This window comes from Ostrinia furnacalis, unplaced genomic scaffold (genome assembly GCF_004193835.3).
Source record: "Ostrinia furnacalis isolate ACB-3 unplaced genomic scaffold, ASM419383v2 OfSCF5357, whole genome shotgun sequence".
In the NCBI taxonomy this organism is placed as follows: Eukaryota; Metazoa; Arthropoda; class Insecta; order Lepidoptera; family Crambidae; genus Ostrinia; species Ostrinia furnacalis.
In genome coordinates, this window is record NW_021135596.1 from 209,001 (window position 1) to 231,975 (window position 22,975).

Sequence of the window (22,975 nt, forward strand, 5' to 3'; positions counted from 1 at the left end):
ACTTTTTCAGGAGCTGGTGAAACTGGCCTTAAGTTTCTAAGGCGTTTGTTGAATGAAAGCTAACAATAACAACTTCTTAATATTCATGGGTGGTCGTTAACATCTGTCAAAAGTAAAAGTAAACTTTGACATGTACCTCCTCAACCAGAGTGGTCCTATAAACATCACTCGGGCCACTGACTCCCAACGCTGGGGAACGTTAGAACAACCCTCGACTTCTGTAGTCGTAAAAATTAACGAGCGATTGCCGACTCTGCCTCTTTGTGGCTCAAACGGATTTAGTTATGCGAAAAAAGTCATCATTCTCGGTGGTAAAGTTGTAATTTACGACTAAATGTGATTCGAATAATATGGTTTCGATCGTAAATTATGATTATGTGACATCATGCCGGGTTAGAATTGAGTCATGATTAAATATTCATAATCTTGGTTTTAATTTGTTTTTAACGAAACACTGTTTTAAGTTGATATGAGATCATGTGATTTATTGAGCAATTTTTTAGAAAAAATATGGTTGTTTCGACTTATTTGACACAGAAGGAAACTTTTTGGGTTATAATGTCATTCATTCGGTACCATTATTAGACGTTAACTTACGATACCTACATCTTAAAGATACAGGCAACGGCTTATCGAACTAAACACTGTGTAGGTGTTGTTGTTATTTTGCTATAAATAATTTACATAGATACTCATATATGCTAACTATTGTACAGACGTCAGAACATCAAGCTAAATACAGCCATTTGATATATTAATAATAGATGCTATTTTTCAACTGAAATCGGCTAGCGACTTTACTAGATTCGAATCCCATTCTGAAATCACGAAGTATTTATAAAGGTGGGGGTTACATTGGCGTAAATACGACCGGATCGCCCGGATGTCGGCGTGCAAACAGGGCTTAAATCAGCAGAAAACTACACAAGTGTTCTCAACTTCGCTCTAAGGCTGGGAACACTCAACACGAACGGTTTTAAATATTTTGAACCAAGCAACGACAAATCGATCTCAAGAAAGTCATACTTGCGTTTATTAGGCTGATTGAGTCTTTTTACGATATAAAAAATGTATAAAAATGACAATAACAAGTAAATAACGCTACTTTTAATTTCGATTCGTGGGAGCATTAGGTACCTACCTAGTTGTGAATTTCAATTTATTTAATGGGCAATATTTAATAAATTAGTAAGTTTTTTTTAAGTAAAAAGATCTTCATTTGTTTCCATTTGTGCTTCTCTAAAATTAGTATTTAACTTTTCGTAGTTTGAAATGGAATTTAAGTTCAATTGGAAATGTAACTTTATTTATTTTAAAATTAACTCTGCAACTTCTTATCACGAACAATGTTGGCCCTAGCCTTTATTATCCAAATAACAAGCGTAAAACACTTGTATGTACGGTTTACGCGGGCCCATTAAACCGCGTTTGTGCTGAATGGAATCATTGTGTACTACGCGCTACGTACACTCCGCGCCAGTGGAAACTGGCAAACATGATTGACTCTAGACTTAAAGAGAAATTGAACAATGTTTTTTTTATTGTCATTAAGTATCCATAAGTTAACTTCACTTTGTAATCAGAGATATATTTACTCTTAGAGTAGGCGCACACCATTGATTTTTAGTTGGCCGATAGTTGTGCCCGATTTTAATTTGTATGAAGAATCGGCCAAATCGAATCGGCGTAGTGTGCGCACTCCCATACATGCCCATACTGATCAACTGCCCGACTAAACTATCGGTCGACGAAAAATCAACGGTGTGCGCCTACTCTTAGTGACTAAATAGGTACCTACCATAAAAAGCTCAGTGCCAATGCTATTCTTGCATTTCTTGTGAAAAAAATTGCCATAGTTACTAGGAGGTTTCCATTTTTAAAGAGCATCTCAAACTTCTTTTTTAAAATTTGAAGAAATCGATTACCGGGTCGACCGATCGTCGGGTGGGAATTGAAACCACAACCTCTTAGAAAATTTCGACGGGTTTACGCGATGTCTCAGTAGCTTAGTCAATCGTGGGTTCAATTCGCGCCTAAAGCAATTTTTAAAGTTAAAAAAATTGCCGGTGTCTATTGGTGCGGACTGTACAGGGCCGAGGCATGGGCTGTTTTGAAAATATCCCTTTGCTTTGGTCACGCGCGCGTGATTTTAACGGAAACAACGAAACAACCGGTGAGCGCTGGCCACATCTGTTATTCCGTGGACCGACTGCATTGGCAAATGAGTGGAGATTGTGCCTAATGGACTGACGCGACTTGATATAATATGATAAGTATTCGCTATTTTTGTTCTAACTTTGTTTCTAGTATAGAAGTGGTCCTTAAGGACTACACACCAAGCCCGTCGACAAACCCTCGGCTGAAGGTATTTCAAAAGAATCATACCCGCGGCTGTATTTCAAAAGAATCACCATTACGGGACTATTCCCACCTCTCGTTCCCACCACTGCAACTCCTGTGTAGCCAGGATCTACAGCTTGACCGCCACAAAAAACCCAACCAATGAAGGTCAAGTTTGTCCCGGGGGAAAGTTAAACTGTCATTGGACCCGCAACGAAATTAATCAGAAGAACATAGGAGGAGTTCGAAATTAAGGTTCGACTTCCCTCCATTGCAAAGCGGATGACAGGTCAAGAATCACCATTGACGACTTGTATTTTATTTAGCTTTTGACAACATCTCAAAAGTTGACGAATCTAGTCGGCTCGGGCCGGTGGGTTTGGTGTGTAGACTGCATTAAATAAACAAATGAAGAGCAGCACATTTGAACATCGAAACGTAATTTTCTTATTTTTTCTATTTTACACATGGCCAGTCGCTTTATTTTCATAATACTATTGCGGCATATGTCAGCAGCTTTATTTGATAAAAAATGAATGTTGGCGTACTACTCTTCGATACAAACATTCGTCGAGAAGCCCAACAAACTCAGTCAGAATCCTATCTTAACGGTAGAAGACATTATTCAGGAGCAGTTCTTTAAATTCTCAATTACATAAACATGATTTCCATGTGATAATGTAATCATTCGGACTTGAATCCAAGGACAATGTACAAAAAAAACTTTCATATTCAGCATACGGGCCAATATGATGCACATAATTTAACTTTACAATACCATGCTTCGGGACATGTGATTGTCTGCTTATACGTAGGTGTTCTTGCCTGTTTTAAAGTATTTAGCATGCAAATGAACGCCACTGCTTGAAACAAATCAGGTATGACTAAGTAATTGGAATCTCTAGAAGTTGTCGTCATATAAAATTACTAGCTTATACTATACGAACTAGATCCCTACTATTCCTTACTCATATTATAAATGAAAAAGTAACTCTGTCTGACTGTTATGCTCTCACGTTTGAAACCACTGAACTGATTTTGATTTTAGTATAGAGATAGTTTGAGTCTCGGCATAGACTTTTATCCTGGTTTTTTTAAACAACGCGCGCGACAGTTTTCGATTAGTTTTGTGACAAACAAAAGCTAGTAACTTTATCGTACGTACACAAAACGTTTCACTCGAATTAGAAGTCCATCTTTCATTATGAAATGAAATGAAATAGTTTATTCAGTAGGTACATGGGTCTTTTCCAGGNGATGACAAAAGTTCCCAAAAATTTTTGGTATACATAGTTCCAAAATACTGGACTGTCCTGTCGACTGTCGATGACATTGACAGTGGGGCGCCACCGTCAATACCGGATCGCTGGTTCAAATTTTTGCCATGTTGGAAACCATATAGTTGAACGATGGTAGCGCCCCCCTGTCATTGAGTTTGGCGGGACAGTTCAGCGTGGNTGAGGGCGCATAGGGCGCCGCAAAGGCCGTTTACTTAACGCAGTCCAAAGATGTGCAATTACACTCTTAGGAATATTTAGTTATGTGACTCGCGATCGTATTATTTGTTTACACACAGAAACTATTTCAATTGTAATAATTATTTATTTTAAGAGTAGGTCAATGTAAAAATAATGCTTAGTAAGTAAGTAGTTAAGTATAGCAGTAAATGTAACCTAGTTACTTATTCTGAGTTTGATAATCTATTCCAATATTGTATAGTCAGCACTTTTTAAACAGATACCTAAGATACAGGCAATAAATTTTGCTTAGTTTAGGTATCATTAATTACTTACGCACACTAACCTTAATTTTATCGAAACCAAACTTGTACGTGTTTAGGCTAAGTTTTTATACAGTAATAAATTTATTCTTATTCTTATTTATTCTTATTAGTTTTGTGATAAACAAAAGCTAGTAACTTTATCGTACGTACAAAAAACGTTTCACTCGAATTAGAAGTCCATCTTTCATGAAATGAAATAGTTTATTCAGTAGGTACATGGGTCCTTTCCAGGGCACCTAAACACGTTTTAAATATAGCTTGCCGTACCACAACTTCGGGACATTACATTGTACCTACCTAATACCTAAATTCTGGTAAAACTTCCAAGTAACCCTACGTCTTCGTGATCATGAACTGATCTCGCGTTAACCGTTTAACCGTAAATGCCTAAACGCATGCGCTTACATGCGATCAAGCCAATAACAACATCATAGATAACTGCACGAATGTACAGGAAACAGCATCTTATACTATACTATTTTGTTGCAAATTCGACTCTATTACAATTTCGTAAGATACTACAGTGTTAAGCGAGACGTGCTTCCGTACAACAAAATTTATTGCTCAATTTATCTCAATAAAAGTTTGAAACGAATATATCATGTACAACAACATTGTTAACTAATTCGTTGTGTTAAAAACAATCGAACATACAGTTTGAGTAATGTATCTTTAAATGAGCGAAAAATGAAATATTTATTATTATGTTAAGTTGTGTTCTAGTTGCTCGCACAAGTTTGTAATAATTATTTCAACAAATTGTAACGTATTGATTCAACGCTTCATTGATTACGTTGTTGTATTGAGATTTAAGATGCATTTTTATCCCAGAAGGAAGATACATAAACTCAATGTTTAATTCATTTGATTCCTATAAAACATTACTTGTAGAGGTGTTCTAACAAGCTGTTTGTAGAAGTTTTTAGTTTGTAATTTTTATGTTCAGAAGTTTACATTATTATTTTCTTACTTACATATTTGGTGTCCAAAAAATATTTTTATTTACTCTCTACTTTATAAATTATGCTCGTTTATTACTCGTATTAGGAATGTACATTTCCTTTTTGCTGTTTCCTTTTACATCAATCGGCTTATTTCACAAATCAAAGAATAAAATTACATCACCGTCCACCATGTTAGTGAAAACAGAAGAAACTCCTAAAGAACTAATGCTACACACTTAAACACCAGCCAATGGCCGTCAATCTTATTCAAGGGCAGAAAAAGATTAAATCACCCACTATGTTATTCAACAAAACAAGAATAATCTTTTCTCGCCAATCGGTAGTAGCAACCAAAGAGAATAAATTCTACGACACTGGCATAAAAGGAAAAAAAAACACAAAAAATCATGTCCCCATACTTTTACGCGCGCAAATTGAGCTCCCACTTACTTTTTAAACTTTCTTTTTAAGGTTATGTGTCTAACCGGCCAGTTACCTACAATGTTCGCTTCAAATAATGCTATTATGAAGAAGAACAAGGGTTATGGTCGGCAAGACTAGTAGGCTGTTTTTACAAGAAATTTTGCTACTTACATGTAGCTAAGGGGAAGAGTGGATAAGTTACGTAGATGTGGACCTTCTTTTTCGTACAACCCTAACATGGAGCATTCTTGCTAAAATAATCAAAAAGTTTACATGTATGTGGTCGTGTTGCTTGCAAAGAATAAATTTTTATTTTGTTTCTAGCCAAACATTATGGTGTGTTAATTAAATTGAATAAAAAATAATTTGTGTAATTTGTATTGTTTCAGGTAATATCATAGACAATTCTACTGGACGCTTTATAAAGGTACCAAACCTAGCCATAGTGATGTTTACGTACAATTGCCGTCATAGATTTAACTTCGTTAGTACAGCTGTAGAACTATGTTTCAAAGAAGATAATTATTATTTGCCACAGCCAAAGCCAGATCTCAAAGTAAGGGTCAAGGGTTTCGATTAGATTCGTCAAAACGTATTTTTTTTGCTTTTCTCTTTTACATGAGATCTGGCTCTTTTCTGATGAACCAGGCTTTCATGTACAACAATTAGACATAATAAAGTTATTTATTATTATATTATTATTATTATGTTTGTACGCTTTGGAGCTCACGGGTCAAAAGTGGCCCGGTCCTTTATAAGGCTTGCGTGGGGATACAGATCCAACACGTAGAGGCCGTTTTATTATTATTATTATTATTAGTTTTCAGGCGAGACACCCAAACATTTATCAAATTAAATCGATATAATGATGATACGATTGTATCGTTTTGTCTCGTTCGAATGCTAGTTGAGCTTGTCATTTCAAGTGTCTTTTCAATTGTTATACTGTCTAAGAGCTTTGACTAAGTTTCAAGTTGCTCAATCACTAATAAATAAAAAAGTCTAAAAGTTTGAGTACCACCGATCTCGACTAACGAACAGAACATCGCCGGCTGCTAGGTGAAGTGATTGCAGATGACAAGGTTATTATTTCACCGCCACTGTACAGTGTTGCAGCTATAACAGCCGCTCAGCTCAGTTCGCAGCTATATTTGTGTGGCTTAGAATAAAACAAAAGATAAAAAGAGAGATCAAGTGCTCATACTTTGTTGTAGTTCTAATAGGAGTCGACTAATGCAAAGATCTCCATTTAGCTAGGTACTTCTTTAAAGCGACCACTTATTATTGAAACTTAACGCTGGAAAACAAGGCTCTCTGATTGGAAATTTGGTTGCACTTGTAAATAAAGTATTCTCAGATCAACCACATTTTAACCATGTCGTGTTTTTTTTAAGTTTTCCGTGTCGTTTATATTTTATTTATCTCTGATGGTTATAGCAACAAGATCAGATCTTAACTCTATTTAGTTAGACAACTGTTTGCTGACCTAAGAGTCTAACTCTCTTCTCTTTCGAAGGAAAAAAAGAGTCAAAAATATTACTAATACTGCCAGCAGGACCCAAACGTTTAACTCAAAATCATCTCATAAACAAAGAAATCGGCCTTAAAATAGTTAACTGACCGTTCGAGATTGACGCTGGCCGTCAAACTGAAATGGTCAGTAAACGATTTGTTCGAACGCCATTAAGTCGTAGTCGCGTCGTGTGTTGTAGTCGTAGTTACGGGCCATACACACGACCGGGCTAATCCGGCTATAACCGGGCGGAACAACGTGTCCAGGCATACTTCTGTATACAGGGTGTAAGGAAAAGGTGCTATGACTTAATAAGTTCTTCTGGTGTAGCAGTGATACAATTGACTTTTAACATTAATTACAATCATAAAAAAGACCTTAAAAACATACCTACCATATTAAACGATCAATAAATAATTTAAGAGTAATATTTCTTTCTTTTAATCTTTTCCAGATTAAACTTCTGAATCGAATCCTGTGACTATATTAGCTGCGTATCAATGATACCAATGATAACGCATTTTTTGCCTCTCAGGCGAGTCGCCACATTTATATTTGCATTTGTGAACAAAAAACAAAAGAGTATAACTCTACAGTCACACATTAGATTAGACTAGCGTCGCCCGCGACTTTGTACGCGTGGATCCCGTTTTACCCCCTTAGGGGTGGAGTTTCGTAAAATCCTTTCTTAGCGGATGCTTACGTCATTGGATCTACCTGCATGTCAAATTTCAGCCCGATCCGTCCAGTGGTTTGGGCTGTGCGTTGATAGATCACTATGTCAGTCAGTCAGTCACATTTTTGTTGCAAAATCACACCTATTACGTCTTAATAAAATGCCAGTGTTTACCTTGTACCGTCGCCTGTACACTATACATTATAGCGTCACATGCGCCAATAGTCATTACTGCAAGTAAGAAATTACATCCTAAAGTGATGATGAGCCACTTCTTGTCGTGGGCGTGACGTGACAACTGGCCAAATAAGTCCTCAGTAGGTGTTGATCTGCTGCGTTTCTATGTAATTTGTATTCTCTAAGATAAAAAACTAGAAACTTGCAGTCAAGAAAAGGTTAACAACTCCTTAAACAAAGTACTCAGTACTAGAGATGAGNCGAGACTTTACGACATTACGACCATTAGCCATGACGATTGTTCAAACCAATTTTTAATTGTAAATCTTGGAAGATTTCTACCAATAAGGACATTTTACACCACGCCATTCACGCCATTTAGTCCCAATAAGTAGGGAAAACTTTATGGAAAACCTTGGGGGAGGCCTTTGTCCAGCAGTGGACGTCTTTCGGCTGAAACGAACGAAGTAGGTTAAAATTGCATCGCCGACAGCACATCAAGGATTTGTTACACTGTGGCTTCTTTATGGTCTCGAATAAGTTCGAATTTGCAAACAAACTTTCAATCTCATATTCTATTCTTAGATACCATCTAGGACAACGGATGTTCTGTACATACTTTTAAATGTACTTTTTATTAACCATAGGACAAAGATCAATACAATCGAGTTAAAAATCAATAGGACCACTCGAACATAATCATTGATTGACGTGTACATGAACCGTCAACAAATGTCATTATTAAGAATTAAAGAAACTGTAGAATAATAAGGGACCTAGTGACACCTCTGATGAATTGTAACTTACAATTGTCCGGTTACATTTCTGATGATTGATTACTTAATTTGTGGCTCCTATATTTTCTATACTAACCATCATTACTGTAATCTATGCACTTAAAACGTAATGTCTGAGTAAAAAGTAGTAATTTTGTAGCGAAACATTATTTGTTTAACGCTTCTGTTTGATTGAGTCGTTATTTTTTAATGAGTAGTCTTAGCTCGTTTCCGTTGGTGTACTTAGATTTCAATATTGTTGAGCTTACTCAAGAACTGAATAGGGCTTAAAAATGAAGACTAAGGCTGGGTTGCACCATCTTACTTTATCTTTGACAAACGTCAAAAATCTGTTAAATTCCTTACAAAAAACACCGGTTATCGTTATAATTTATAGCTTATAGCTGGAGCAACTCCGCCTAAGTAGGTATGTAGGTAGGTAGCCTAGACTACATCTCGGTAGNTCTGTGATTTGGCCAAGGGCCACACACATTGCGATAACATTATGCGACATTGATTTGACAGCAGCGGAGTGAAGTCTTGCGACTATGCAAAATGATACCCTGTAATCGTAGCGCATATAGACATAGACGGGGCGGGGCACATAGCTCGTAGAGCTGATGGCCGCTGGGGCAGGAAAGTTCTTGAGTGGCGACCACGAGCCGCAAGACGTAGCGTGGGCAGGCCTCCCACTAGGTGGACCGACGATCTGGTGAAGGTCGCGGGAGGTGCCTGTATGCGAGCGGTGCAGGATCGGTCTTCGTGGAAATCCTTGGGGGAGGCCTTTGTCCAGCAGTGGACGTCTTTTCGGCTGAAACGAACGAACGAACGATACGTATTACCAGTATTTACCAGACATTACTATTTATTGCGTGCGCATTCACTTATTGCATTTCCGTGAGGATATCCCCGCCGAATTCTATGATAAACCTATCAAAAGTCATATTCTGCAATGTCAAAATTAATTTGCCGAAATTCGCCGAGCCAGCTATGTCAAATAATATTATTAGGTGTCAAACAGGATACGTTCAGAAATTAATATTACGATTTTAAAGATAAGACAAGACAACTTTTTATTGACGAAGTTGCTGGGACAGCTAGAAACTATTTTTTTTTCCGGCACTTTAAGAAAATAATAAATGAATGAAAACGCAGCGTGGGACGTCCACCCACAAGGTGGAAGAAAAAAGATCTGAAAATAAAAATTATGTATTTTAAATGGTTCTTGGTAGTAACAGTATTGATAAAAAAATTATGATAACTAACCGTTATGAGCTCCGATGGTAGTAATAAAAATGTATGAATAAAAAAAGTATGAAAAATAAAATTATGAAGAGAGATTATTATGAACACAAATCGGTAGTAAGACAAAGAATAGGATTTAGAATTTTATGTGAGCCAATATAGAACCCTACATCTCACTTAACATCTGTGTGCTTACCATGAGTTTACGTTAGGTGTGCTCGCTAGCGACTACGTAAAAAAATTACATTAATTATATGACATATTGTGCAACGCCCCTAGCGGCTACTTTCAAGAAACAAAATCTTCATAGAGATTTTTGACGTACTCGCTAGCGAGCACACCTAACGTAAACTCATGGTAGGTGCACAGGTGCGATTGCGGTCAAATACCTGGGCCTTGTCTAGCATAAAAAAATGTCAACAAGACAGCATTTTATTAAAACCTGCCACTCGTGTATGATCCCTGATCAATCTGGAAGGCTCTGACTGAACTATTCAAGGTACATAGCTATCATAGAGAGATGGTGATATATATGCTATTTCTGGTAATAATATATTGTAACCAAAGAATTTTCTTTCATGCTTCGAGTGGTTAAGATCGCGGAAAGCCTCTGAATACGGGCAGCGCAGGACTTGGTCGTTGTCCAACGGTGGACGTCATTGATCTCAAACGAATCAAAGAACTAACTTTCAGTACTTTATATCTTCCGGATAGCTTCCTTCTCATTATTTATGTGTTCCAATCAACTCTTTGTCCCGGTCACCAGTTACTTTTATGTAGGTCCCCAAAATAAACATTCAGGGAGTGCTCAAGTCTAGACAAGTTGTATAACTCAGGCACGGCTAAACCCTAATTTACGAGGGCGGTGGGCGAAGCGGGGCTTAAATCAAACTGGGCAGCGTTTACGACCACTCTGGGGTAGGGCTACCATACGTTAAGACTTTTCCGGATATATCTCAACTTTTTGCCTTAAAAGACATGAAAAATGCGGTAATTAGGAAAATTACGGTAGATTAATAGAAATTAATTAGCTTTAGTTAACTTTACTTGAAAACTCAAAGCGGTCGCAAACAGTAATCGCGGTTGGTCTTATTGAGAGCTCTCTGAATTTGTGCTGTGAAAAAGTCTTCAGGAAGATTGTTACGTTTATTTCCTTTTAAATAAGATAATTTCGAAATACTTTTAAACAGTTTTAGGCGGTAATCCCACTGCGCCGCGCTCCGCCGCGGAGCGGACGCGCTGTCAGTGTGAAGTGCCACGCGTGTTTTCTCTACAAACTGAGGTACTTGCATACAATGATTGAATCTGTCGCCCCGCGCTCTGCGGCGGAGCGCAGCGCAGTGTGATAACCGCCTTAAAGTACTTCTCAAGTAATACACAATGTAGTTGTTTGTATTTTTTTTTAATTTGACAGAACTTTATTTTCGTAAAAGAAACAAAAGCATCGCAATTTCTGTCATCAGTCAATTTCCTTTTTTTCTTTGCTGCCAGTAATAATCACAAATGATTGAGTCTTACATATGTATATTTGATTGAGTCTAGATATAAATATCCCGATATTCCCGCCCAGCCAGAGCTATATGGCACCAGCACTAACAGTTAACCTAATTTTATTTTATGAACACCTTGTCACCAGCTCGCCAGTAAATATTTACAGCACATCAAGCTTGACACTGTCACATCTTATGCAGTTGTAATACAGGCGAATTTGCAACAATAAAGTATAGGTTGAAGTGCTGTCGAATGTACATAGGTACAAGTATTGTTCAGCTAAATTGTAACTGCGAAGAATGACATCGTCGGCTATTTCTACTAGTTGAACTATAGTAGTAAGGAATGGGAGTTTAAGTAGGAGATCTGCAACTATGTAATTGCAAATTTGATCTAGAAGACATGTGTGGTAGGTATACTGGATAACCTAGGCTTTTTGTTACAATAAGAATTCTTAACAAGTGTAATTAAGAAAAACACTTTTTCCCAGGAGAAACTTTTTGTATTAATATCAAATCAACAACATCTAAAATATAATCTACTGGGTATTCGACTTATGTTTCAACACGATTTCATTAACTCTGCAGATTTTATAAGTGATAAGGAGCTTGCCGTTAAAACAATTTCCAACTATTCCATTAATAAATGAAAACAATGCAAAAAGAAAAGGAATACAAACTAAATTATAAATAAATAAATATCCTTGGACATTTTACACTGCGCTTCTAGTCCCAAACAAGCAACGCTTGTACTATGGGTACTAGACAACGGATATAAACATACTTAAAATACTTTTTTTTTGTAAATACATACATATTATACATAGGAACACCCAGACCCGTCACAGAAATTAAAATTCATAATTTCAATTTCTGCCCGACCGGGAATCGAACCGGGACCTCTCGGCATAGTATAGTCCGTTTCCGAACCACTACACCAAACGGCCGACAATCATGAAATTCGATGTTCAATTTTCGATGTTGTTTCTACTCAATAACGTAACCTATCAAAATACTAATTCTATAAAGACTCCGTTAGAGCAATATAACAAAGAAGTGACAAAAACATGATAAATTGCCATTCATGTGTCTGTTCTATACAATACTAATAGGTACATAGACAAAGGCAATCATTTGAGACTAATTAATTAATTAAGGGCTTAAACAAAGCCGATACCTATTAACCAGTTTATGAAATTGGTTAAATCGATTAAGTTTTTAATAACAGATTAAATCGATTAGCGCCAATTATATACATCTTGTCGAGGAGCTCATATCCAATTTCTTATTAACTATTCATCCTGAAAACAGGTACATTCCATCAGAGTTTAATATAGCCATCAAACCACCGACATATTAACACGTAGGGCAGGCAGGACTTGATTTCCATCATAGATTAAAATCTGGGGGCNATATTTACAACATGTATAATATTGAATACAAAATAATTATAAACTACTAAAGGACTATAATAGCATATTTCCACAAGCGGAACGCCTTCGCTTGCAAAACTTCAACAATAAGATTAAATAAAAGTATATTGAAAAAATAGTATGGTATTTAAGGGAGACAGCGGAGAGTTGTAACAGAGGTAAGTTGTCACACAGGGATTTCTCTACGCCTATGACAGTTAGCGAGCTGACATTTTCACGCAAACTGTGAAGTGTCGAAAGAGCAACAACAGCTCGATAAACAGCCTAAGGTGTAGAAATTGCCTTCGTTACAACCCACCTCTGTTACAACTTTCCTCGGTCTCCCCTACTGAAATTCAAACTCTGAATTGATCTCCATCCAAAACCTTTGTCAAAATAAGTACTTCGGATATTCGATTTTATCCACGTAATACTGTGTGCCTACCATGAGTTTACGTTAGGTGAGTTCGCTAGCGAATACGTCAAAAAATTCTATGAAGATTTTATTTCTTGAAAGTAGCCGCTAGGGGCGCTGCACAATATGTCATACATTTAATGTCATTTTTTTACGCAGTCGCTAGCGAGCACACCTAACGTAAACTCATGGTAGGCAGGCTGAACATCTTCTGTGTAGCGCCCCTAAAATCACAAGTCACAAGTTTTCAATATGAAACGCCAATGAAAAGGTATCTTCATAACTATCACGCGTTCCATTGAACTCGAACTACTTGTATTATCCCGAAGCGTTCCAGTTTAACTAAAACTTCCATAACACACGATTCGAGTAACAATCAGACTTTATGTTCAGCATTTTCCCGAATAGGCGTTCTTCCTGTTAGTTTCTCGAATTCTAATATTGAGTTATAACGTTGATTTTCGTCGAAGGCCCCCAGTAGTTGCTAATAAAAGTGAGTGGATGCAACGTTTATGAGTTGAGTTGCAGGGCCGCAACAAGGTCTGGGGGTGAGGCCCAATGACTGGTAATGGGGGGTCCAGTGACTTGGTCAATTGCGAATCGCTCTTGAAGCAGTCAGCACATCATACATTTTTGATGGAAAACAACTCCCATTATATACGATGTCATTGTGCTTAGTTTAATGTGAATTATGTGTCACCCTAGAACCTTTATTTGTCATTATTGAAATTGGAAAAACTTCTGAAAATTGTTTTTATTTTGGAAGGTCGAGATTTTCTTGAAATCATTTTAACCAATTTGACTTTTAAACATGTAGCTTAACCCCCCCATAATTGGGCCCTGTTTCTTTATCAGTGATGCGGCCCTGTCATCTTTTATGCGAGTTCGTATAACTTTCACACTAGAATGATTAAACTGGCGATACGGGCCAATATAACCTGCTAAATGAAATTCATTGGGACCTAGAGAACCTTCCTCGTGCATAGTCGTAATTTGAATTCCCCAGCATTAATTTGGAGGGGTTTATGCCAAGGTTTTTACGAGATAGCGTTGTGATTGACGGTCGTTTGAGTTAGATTGGTTTACGAGCAGGCGCTAAGAAATGTAACGAAGTTGAATATAATAGTTAAAGGAAGATACTTTTGTTTAACAAACAATCTTACCTTAGTAGTTATACTAAGGTAGGTATTTTCATTATTACATTGGTATCGGGTTCCTTGGACGGGGACTTGGAAAAGAGAAAGATAGATGCCCTAGAGATGTGGTGCTGGAGAAAGATGCTCGGGATATCATGGACCTCTGTCCACTACGGAACTCTTTCCGTACCAATGTGTCCATACTCCAGGAGCTCGGTGTCACTCAGCGTTTATCAACCGTAGTACAGTCGCGCATACTGCAATACTTCGGACATGTCTCGAGGCGGGATGACAACTCCATAGAACGGCTGGTCGTCCAGGGAAAAGTCGAAGGAACCCGATCGCGTGGCAGGTCACCAATGCGCTGGACCGACCAAGTGAAAGCAGCAGTGGGAGACGGCTTATGTGACTGCACCAGACAGTCTGCCAATAGAGAGAGATGGAGGGAGATCGTGCGGAGAGTTGTATCCGCCTCTACAACCGATGTGTACAACGCCTCAACGTGACCATCACCGCTCTGCCAAGAGCGTAACGAATAAGAAGAAGATCGGGTTCCTTGTTATTTTACTACTTACTCTCCTTTGTTGAATCGCATATCGTATCAGAAAGAAGGATTGTCTCATTTTGTAATAATAAGCAAATCTACGTTATGAATTTCATAGAAATCCGTGTTCTTTGAAGTCATTTTAGAGAACAATTACCTTATAATTATCATTACTACACCTAAATTAAAGTAGGTATTATTTTAATGACTTGCCTTGAAACTAATTGTAAGTTATAATTTCAATTCACACCTCCGATATAACATCGATTATTATTTTCTCACAATGTACAATTTTAACGTCACAACTGCTAGGTAATTATAGGACGTGCTAATTATTAATAACCAATAAATAATCATGGTCATCATTGTCACCTTGTCTTATTAGACTGTTAAGCTAAGACTAAATTTATTTTAATTTCCCTTGACAAGAACCAAGATCATATCTTGGATTGTATCGAATCACAAAAACATCCACCTATCCTGATTTAGGAAGACAGTAGAGATTGTTAGTTCGAATCCCTCACGTAGCACGTTATTAGTGTGATGTCAAAGTCATATTAACGCTTTTAGGCTATGGCCAGACGATAGGAAACGTCAGGGTGACGGAGCGAAGCGATTTTAGAATTCAAACTGTCACATAATTGTCTAAGGTACCGGTACCGGTGCCCACGCACTAAATCCCCGCTGAGCGTTTAGTAGTGTACCTGTCACAGCTCCATTGTATTAAGCTTTATCTCTGTACTTTACACATTATTCTACATCCTTCAGTTGACACATGCGTCGCGTCCTGTGTCGCTACAACACAATGTGACCCCAGCCTTACAATAATTGTGTTATAATACCAACGGTTAAATTTAGACTGTAACATCGAGTAATGGCTGAAGTTGTAAAAGGGACGTAGGCACGAAGGCATAAATGTCGCAGCATTGTAAATTTCAGGCTCGTTATGACGATTCTAGATTAAATAATCGTTTCGTCTGTACCTATACAAATTGAGAGCCATTAAATCTATACTGTTATAAGTATATTTCTGTATTTTTATACCCGTGAAACCCACTAATCCTGAGTATTTTCTATAATAATAGAGATAATAATTTATCTACCGTCTCCTCGTAATAGACTTCAGTTTACGATACAGTATTTCTTAGGCAAATGGAATTCATTGTTAATGTGCTTCCTTATTGACATAAAGGTAACTTATAAGTAGACAAATGATGTCTTTGTAAGATACCTCTTTTTGGTATCGAAGTCGAATAGGTCTCTAGATGAAGCACAATTTTAGTTGTTTGTTAGTGATGAATGATCATAAGAATAGGTGTCAAAATCTGTACAAAGCTAAACGGCTATTCGTACTTATAAATTCTTCGTGATTTATTTTCCTTAACTTTTGTCCTAAAGGACATTCAGTCCTATCAGGCAGGCCAGACCCAGTATTTACTTGCATAAAACTCGTCATAAAATGTCTGCTGAATTGTAATTTAGGTCATTTCGCCTCATAAAACTTTGGCTCATAAATGACAATTTTAATCTGGGCGCGCTCCTTTCTCAGAATGTAGCCTTTACGACCTCGTAGGGAGAACTGAGTTATTCTAATTAGTCTTTTTAGACTTCTGACGGGTAATTATGGACTTGAGCAAGGTTAAGTAGATGCCTATAAATTTTGGAAATTCGATTGTAACAAAATATTTTTGGCCACATGATTCACTCAGTTGGTGTAAAAATATAGTTGACGTAAAAGAGAAATATTTTCAAGTATGACACTTTCGTAGTTCTGATTTTGATACTCAGTTAGTTGGGACTTACTTTTAAGATTATGAAGGTCTTTTTAGTTTTAACACTCCATACAAACTGGCTAGACCAGACGGTCTATCTGTCTTGTGATCTTATTTATAGTGCGCAGTATGGCAATACTTATAAACTTGAATGTGTTTTTGTGTCCTCCGTGTCCCGCTCATTATTTATTGCGGTTATGTAAATAGGTGTCACAAAATAGGTCCCAATTTCATTGATTTACGGTTATGGAAAATTTACATTTAGCCACCAAGGAACAAAATAGGATAATTGGGTGTAAAGAACCTCTTTAAAAGCCGCCATATTGAGAATAAATGAATTGTATGAGTTTTTTGTGTCATTGTGTAGTCTCGGATGCGTATAATCGGTAGCCCATATACAACACCTTAGTCTTATTTATTAGCATTAACTAGTTTTTGTAAGCCTAAAGTTTTATTTTGATGCAATTTTTATTGAGTTCCACAACACCACAGCATCTGGAAGTTTTGAAGTTTTTCAACGTTTTAACAACGTGACTATATGACAAAAGTGAAAAAAAGTAACGTTTCGATTTTAAGATGTCTCAAAAATAATGGATTTTGATTTGATGAATCCTATTTGGGACATAAGCGATGAACTCACTCAATTGAATCTAAACCAACGTTACATCTAGAGACTCTAGCTGAAGCCTAATCGCCACATAGGTACCTAGTTATACTGTCTTAGAAATGGATACAGAGAAATGTCATCATTACAGACAGATAGATAGTGAAAACATAAATCTTGCGAGTCTAGTAAGTCATAAATCCCACAATGTTATAAACATTTAGAGACATTCGCGAGAATGTTTATAATTACCCGCTTTACGCGGTTCATATAATTTAAACTCGTTGCGGTTATTATTAAACAGAGCCTGTCAGTTATTTGAAACATCGTCTAATGTTAGTAGAGAAGGCCGTTACACATAATATGATATGTTATTGTAATTAAGGAGAACATTGTGAAACAATTGAGCTTGTTTTATCTTTAACTAGCGTAATTCATAGTTTTTGGTGTCAAAACTTTTTCTGGAATTGACGATCGTTTCGGTTCAATCGGGAAGGCTTTAGCGTGCCAGGCTACAGCGCTATTTAAACGTATTGGACGAAACTGAACTGTGCTTTTCTCTGATGACTAATTTTCTCCATCCAGATGGCACTGAAAAAGTGTGTTTCCTAAAATAAAACCAACAAATTAAGGCGACCTTATCTTGCTTGTATACAGGGTGACTTTGCAATTAGTATCCATTTTTTAAATAAGCTCTATAGAACAATTTAACACTAAAACTTTATCTTAATTATTTTTAATAGTGGTATTTTTCGGGAAAAAAAATTGAAAATCTAATTCCCCATATCTTAATTTTTAAAGGTTAAAGCTTATTTTCGGGCACCATTATGTCTAGTTAATCTTTGCAGTTAACTGTGTGTACGTATTTTTCTATGAACGAAGCAAATTATCCACGTGTGCCAATTTTGAAACCGCACGCTGCGGATAAAAATAATTAAATAATAAATATTTTTTTTTTTAACTTAAATCGTTTACCGATTCTATAGTTGCTCCTAAAAATTTGGACGCAGATTACAAAATGAACCTGTATAGCCTAAAGCCTGCTGGAGCTTGTAACTATTTGCCATTTTAGAAGGTGGTATCATCGCGTATCGTCGTTTGCCAACATTAACCCAACACTGTTTCATGAGAGTGTTTTTGGAATGGAGTGGGTACGAAAGGAATGTTCCCTACTTTGATGACAACGTCCTAGTTGTGTATACAGGGTGGAATTTTGTAATGCCACCTGGAGGGAAAATACCCTTAATACTGTAGATAGAAAATTTTACTCAAAGAAAACATTCCTTTATGTATAGCATTCGCTCGCCTTGATAGAGATCAAGTTTAGGGGGTCTGCACGAATTCCAGTTCTATTATACCTACTAACATTATGATATGAAAGTAACTCTGTCTGTTACCATTTCACACCTGCTACGAGTACGACTGCAAACTGAAATATTTTTGAAAACTGAAACATAATGCCCCATTGGACTAAATTGAACTTCACCAGTTTGATTGCGTGACAAGCGTTAAAATAAACACAGTGTGAGTCACGTTAAAGTGTACATATGAAAATAGATGAAACTAGACCCTACCTATTTTTATCGACTAAAAAGAGGTAAATTTTTTTTTCCAATTTTTTTTTATTTATAAATTTTTTTTCTTCCACAATCACAACATTTGCTATGATCGATTGTTAACGAAGCATTGAATGACGCGCCCGGAGAGGCTTAGTTCAAACGATCATAGCAAATGTTGTGATAGGGATAGAGACATGCGATTTTTGGTTTTACAAAGATTATACGACAGAAAATAATACAAACAATAAAAACCACCTGTTATAGGGGCATTTTTTGGAGAAATTTATCAAATAACCAAAAAAACATGAATTTAAAAGCAGTCTTTTTTTCAAAAAGTACCTATCATTTTTTTAGTATTTGTTGGCCTTTTTTGTGTATTTTATGAATTTTTTTAGTATCGCCTGTTATTGAGCATTATTACTGTTTTTATTTTATCAGGATATACCGCTTAGTTTAAAATTTATTACGTTTTCTTTACAATAAGTATTTTGCAATATTTTTAATGTTGTGATAGGGATAGAGACATGTGATTTTTGGTTTTACAAAGATTATACGACAGAAAATAATACAAACAATAAAAACCACCTGTTATAGGGGCATTTTTTGGAGAAATTTATCAAATAACCAAAAAAACATGAATTTAAAAGCAGTCTTTTTTTCAAAAAGTATCATTTTTTTAGTATTTGTTGGCCTTTTTTGTGTATTTTATGAATTTTTTTAGTATCGCCTGTTATTTAGCATTATTACTGTTTTTATTTTATCAGGATATACCGCTTAGTTTAAAATTTATTACGTTTTCTTTACAATAAGTAATTGGAAGAAAAAAAATTCCATAAAAATATTAAAAAAAAAATTGCCTCTTTTTTGTCGATAAAAATAGGTCTAGTTTCATTTATTTTCATATGTACACTTTAACGTGACTTACACTGTATATAAAAAACTATATTTCCTTCATTGGTTCTTCGGTCGCTTGGTCCTGAAGTCACATACTTACATTAACAAAGTGACTCATTAACTCGTATGTACTGAAAAGATATTTTCCTTGGAACTTAACCCGGCGTGCAGTCATACTTATTCAGTTTCGGGTCAAGATTTTTCCTCGTATGTATTACATGGTTATTTATTATAATATTTTTACAGTCCGACACCAACTAGTTGATCAGAAGCGTCTCCTGCGATCGCCTCGTAAAAATGGACATTAAAAACTTCGTTCTTAATGTCTGCAAGCACAATGAGAATCGTAAATAAATGTAATATTTCATTTTACGAGCGAATATTGAATTTTATCGGATCTGTAGAGCGAACCTTTAATGCCGACATTCGCGTTAAAAAAGTCGGAGAAAATCCATGGGGACCAAAAATCGATTTATTGGATGGTACCTATAATATTCTGTCGTTGTTTTTCTTTGTCATAATGATAGGAGTGTTTAGCACTCAACTGTAGATTTCCGATAATCACAACTTTAAATGTCTCTTTGAATAGACATACTCCTATAAGATGGTATTAGCAGGCCTGTTCATCTCCGCGAGTTTACATCGAAAAAAAAAGGCACGATGGCCCACCTACAGGATGCTATTTGACAAGGCCTCACATACGAGCGAACATTGACTCACATAGAAGAAAATAAAGAAAATGGTGTACTAAATACTGTGCAGTATTTAACTGCCTAAATAATAATAAAAACACAGAATGTACTTTTTAAGTTGCCTCAAGACACTGAGAGGTAAATAAGTAGTTAATATTATTCATGATAATTCATGCTAAATCATGTATTTCCTCCGCCATTTTCCGCAGTTTGGCACTTCACGTGACATCATTTTACCGAAGTCAGCCCTATAGCCACGGTAATAATATAGATAGTATTACCGTGCTATAGCTTCTTCTTCTTCTTTTATTTTGGCGACGGCTTGGTTTTGAGAACCATGATTTCGCCAATGTCACGTAAACAGCTTTGACAAAGTTACAGGGTTTTAAGAGAAAAAAAGAGAAAATATTTTAGCTTCGTCGCAGTGCCGATCACTGACGTTTGTCAACAAAATATTGCTTGACTCTTGAGATAGACTAAATTACCATTTTGTTAATAATATTCAGCATATTTTTTTTAAATACCTTCGCGATGTAAAACTTCTGTACGTAGTACTTATTATTATTCTGTGGTATTAGTAACTCAAGGATAAAACTTTAGAGCGTGTAGTTGATTTCCATTGGTATTACGTCGTCTCTTTCATACCGTTTCATTTAATGACCCCAATCACGCAGACAAACATCAATAATATCCCACAGCTTCTTTTTAACAAGCATCAACCACCACCATTGCTTCATAAAGATCATATTTAAAGGCAATTTGTCATTCGACGACACGCGCCGCGACCATCGCTGACGGGCGTTAACCAACAAAGTATGCGACTTTTAAATCGTGGGCGAATTCGACAAAGTGTCACCAATTCGTTATACTCACCATAAAGCATCTTAATGACCTGTAATTATCCATAATTACAGCAAAATTATACCCTGAACCCACCCACCGATGTTGATGCTGACATCAAAGTCAGTTTTTATACTTAAAAAGTACTTAAAAATTGGTAAACTTTATTGACGTCTTTACGTAACAGAATAAAGAGTTAAGTTTAAAATATCACATTAACATTTCTACTTTGTATGTACGCTTCGTAAGGTTCCAATATATTGACAATCGCCTGGCATATCAGTGACAACTTCTTTTCTTTCATACTTTCATACAACGGGTTTGTATTAAGAAATCAATATCTTGAAACGATCTCGACTGCCGCAATCCATCAAGAGCAGGAGCATATTCGGCACACACAAAAACCTTTTTTTTTGTTTTTGATCGAACTCACTCACGGTGTTCTTATTAAAAATATTACTTTATCTACTGACAATATAAAGACGTGGTAGTGGAGCCCCTTAACTGAAAACAATGTATTAGAAACATCTCATCCGCTGACATGTTGAGGTTTTTTTTTCTTTATTTTCTAGTTTCTTTAAGATAGCAGCTGAATTTAAATCTTTATTTTTCTTCTTGTCGTCAACAAACCTACCCGCGTTGTCAGTGCGTGCAGTATCTTTATTTGTACCTCTAAGATGATGAATTGGAAGTATCCAATGGGAACCCACTTTTAAAATGCAAACATCCTGACGTGTCTGTTTAGCCTATGACTAGACACGTGACTCTGCGGTACAATGTAGATGATGTGTTTTATAGGTTTTATATGGGAGGGCACATACAGCTGCCCTTTGCCTCGACATATGGCCAAGACACTGGACACCCTCCGAGTGTTTAGGAGGCATTTGAGTCGTTGCAAAAGAACAGCTGATTCTTAATATTCTTAGGTTTTGTACTTTGTAGGTTGTAGGGGGTGTGGTCCAATAGTTAAAGAGTTGGACTCTACATTCGAAAGGTTCGGATTCAAAAATCATTTTGTGTATTTTTGCCCACTTTAGTTTTAGTTACACAAGGTCAAGCCCCTGGATCGGCGGATAAATTAACAGTCCTATTGAAACTGCACAGTGTATTGAAGTTGTGCTTATAACCCAAGTTCTTATACAAGATGGATTATATTATTAGGTCGGAGTAGTTTTTAAAGATTCGTCGTCGAACTTGTTTTTCTTCTTCTAGTTTCTTAAGGTCTAAAGTCAATTTAATGTTACCAGAGTATATCATCAGTATAATCTTAACGAAAGGCCTGTAGACCATCCAAGTGACTCCCTAGTACATTTGTAACTCGTCACTTCAACACTCGTATACAATACGAAATTAATTTTGTCGTGCTATCGGCTCGAATCAAGAGTATGTTAATATGTTATGACTAAAATTAAGCAGAGCAAATAAACTAAGTTCTGAATGCAACAATAGAGCAATACGTCTCAGTCAATTACGCGGGCGGAGACTTGTTTATTAGGGTTGACACCAGTTTGAACATACTACATCGGTATGGTTATACAGTGTGAGTCACGTCAAAGTATACATATGATAATAATTAACTTTTTAAAAAAATAAAACCGACTTCAAATGCGTGAACACAAAAAAAAACTAAAAATATTGCGTATAAAAAAGTTCATCCCCAATTTTCCACCCTTGGTGGTGAAATATTTTCTTCAAATTCGCATGAAACCACCCTTTTGATAATACCTATTCAACAAAAAA

The 22,975-nt window shown here is 36.4% G+C and overlaps 1 protein-coding gene across 13 annotated transcripts in view; it reads left to right on the top strand.

The window, feature by feature from the left end:
- Positions 1-22,975, top strand: part of dsx (transcription factor doublesex) — a 204,150-nt gene that overhangs the window by 163,399 nt on the left and 17,776 nt on the right. Inside the window, exon 4 of one of the 13 annotated variants that reach the window (XM_028315897.1) lies at positions 5,880-6,134. The exons of the other annotated variants lie outside the window; for them this stretch is intronic. The gene's annotated coding sequence lies outside the window, so the exon portion shown is untranslated. Of the gene's footprint in view, positions 1-5,879; positions 6,135-22,975 lie in introns of those variants that run through there. 13 annotated transcript variants of the gene reach the window in all.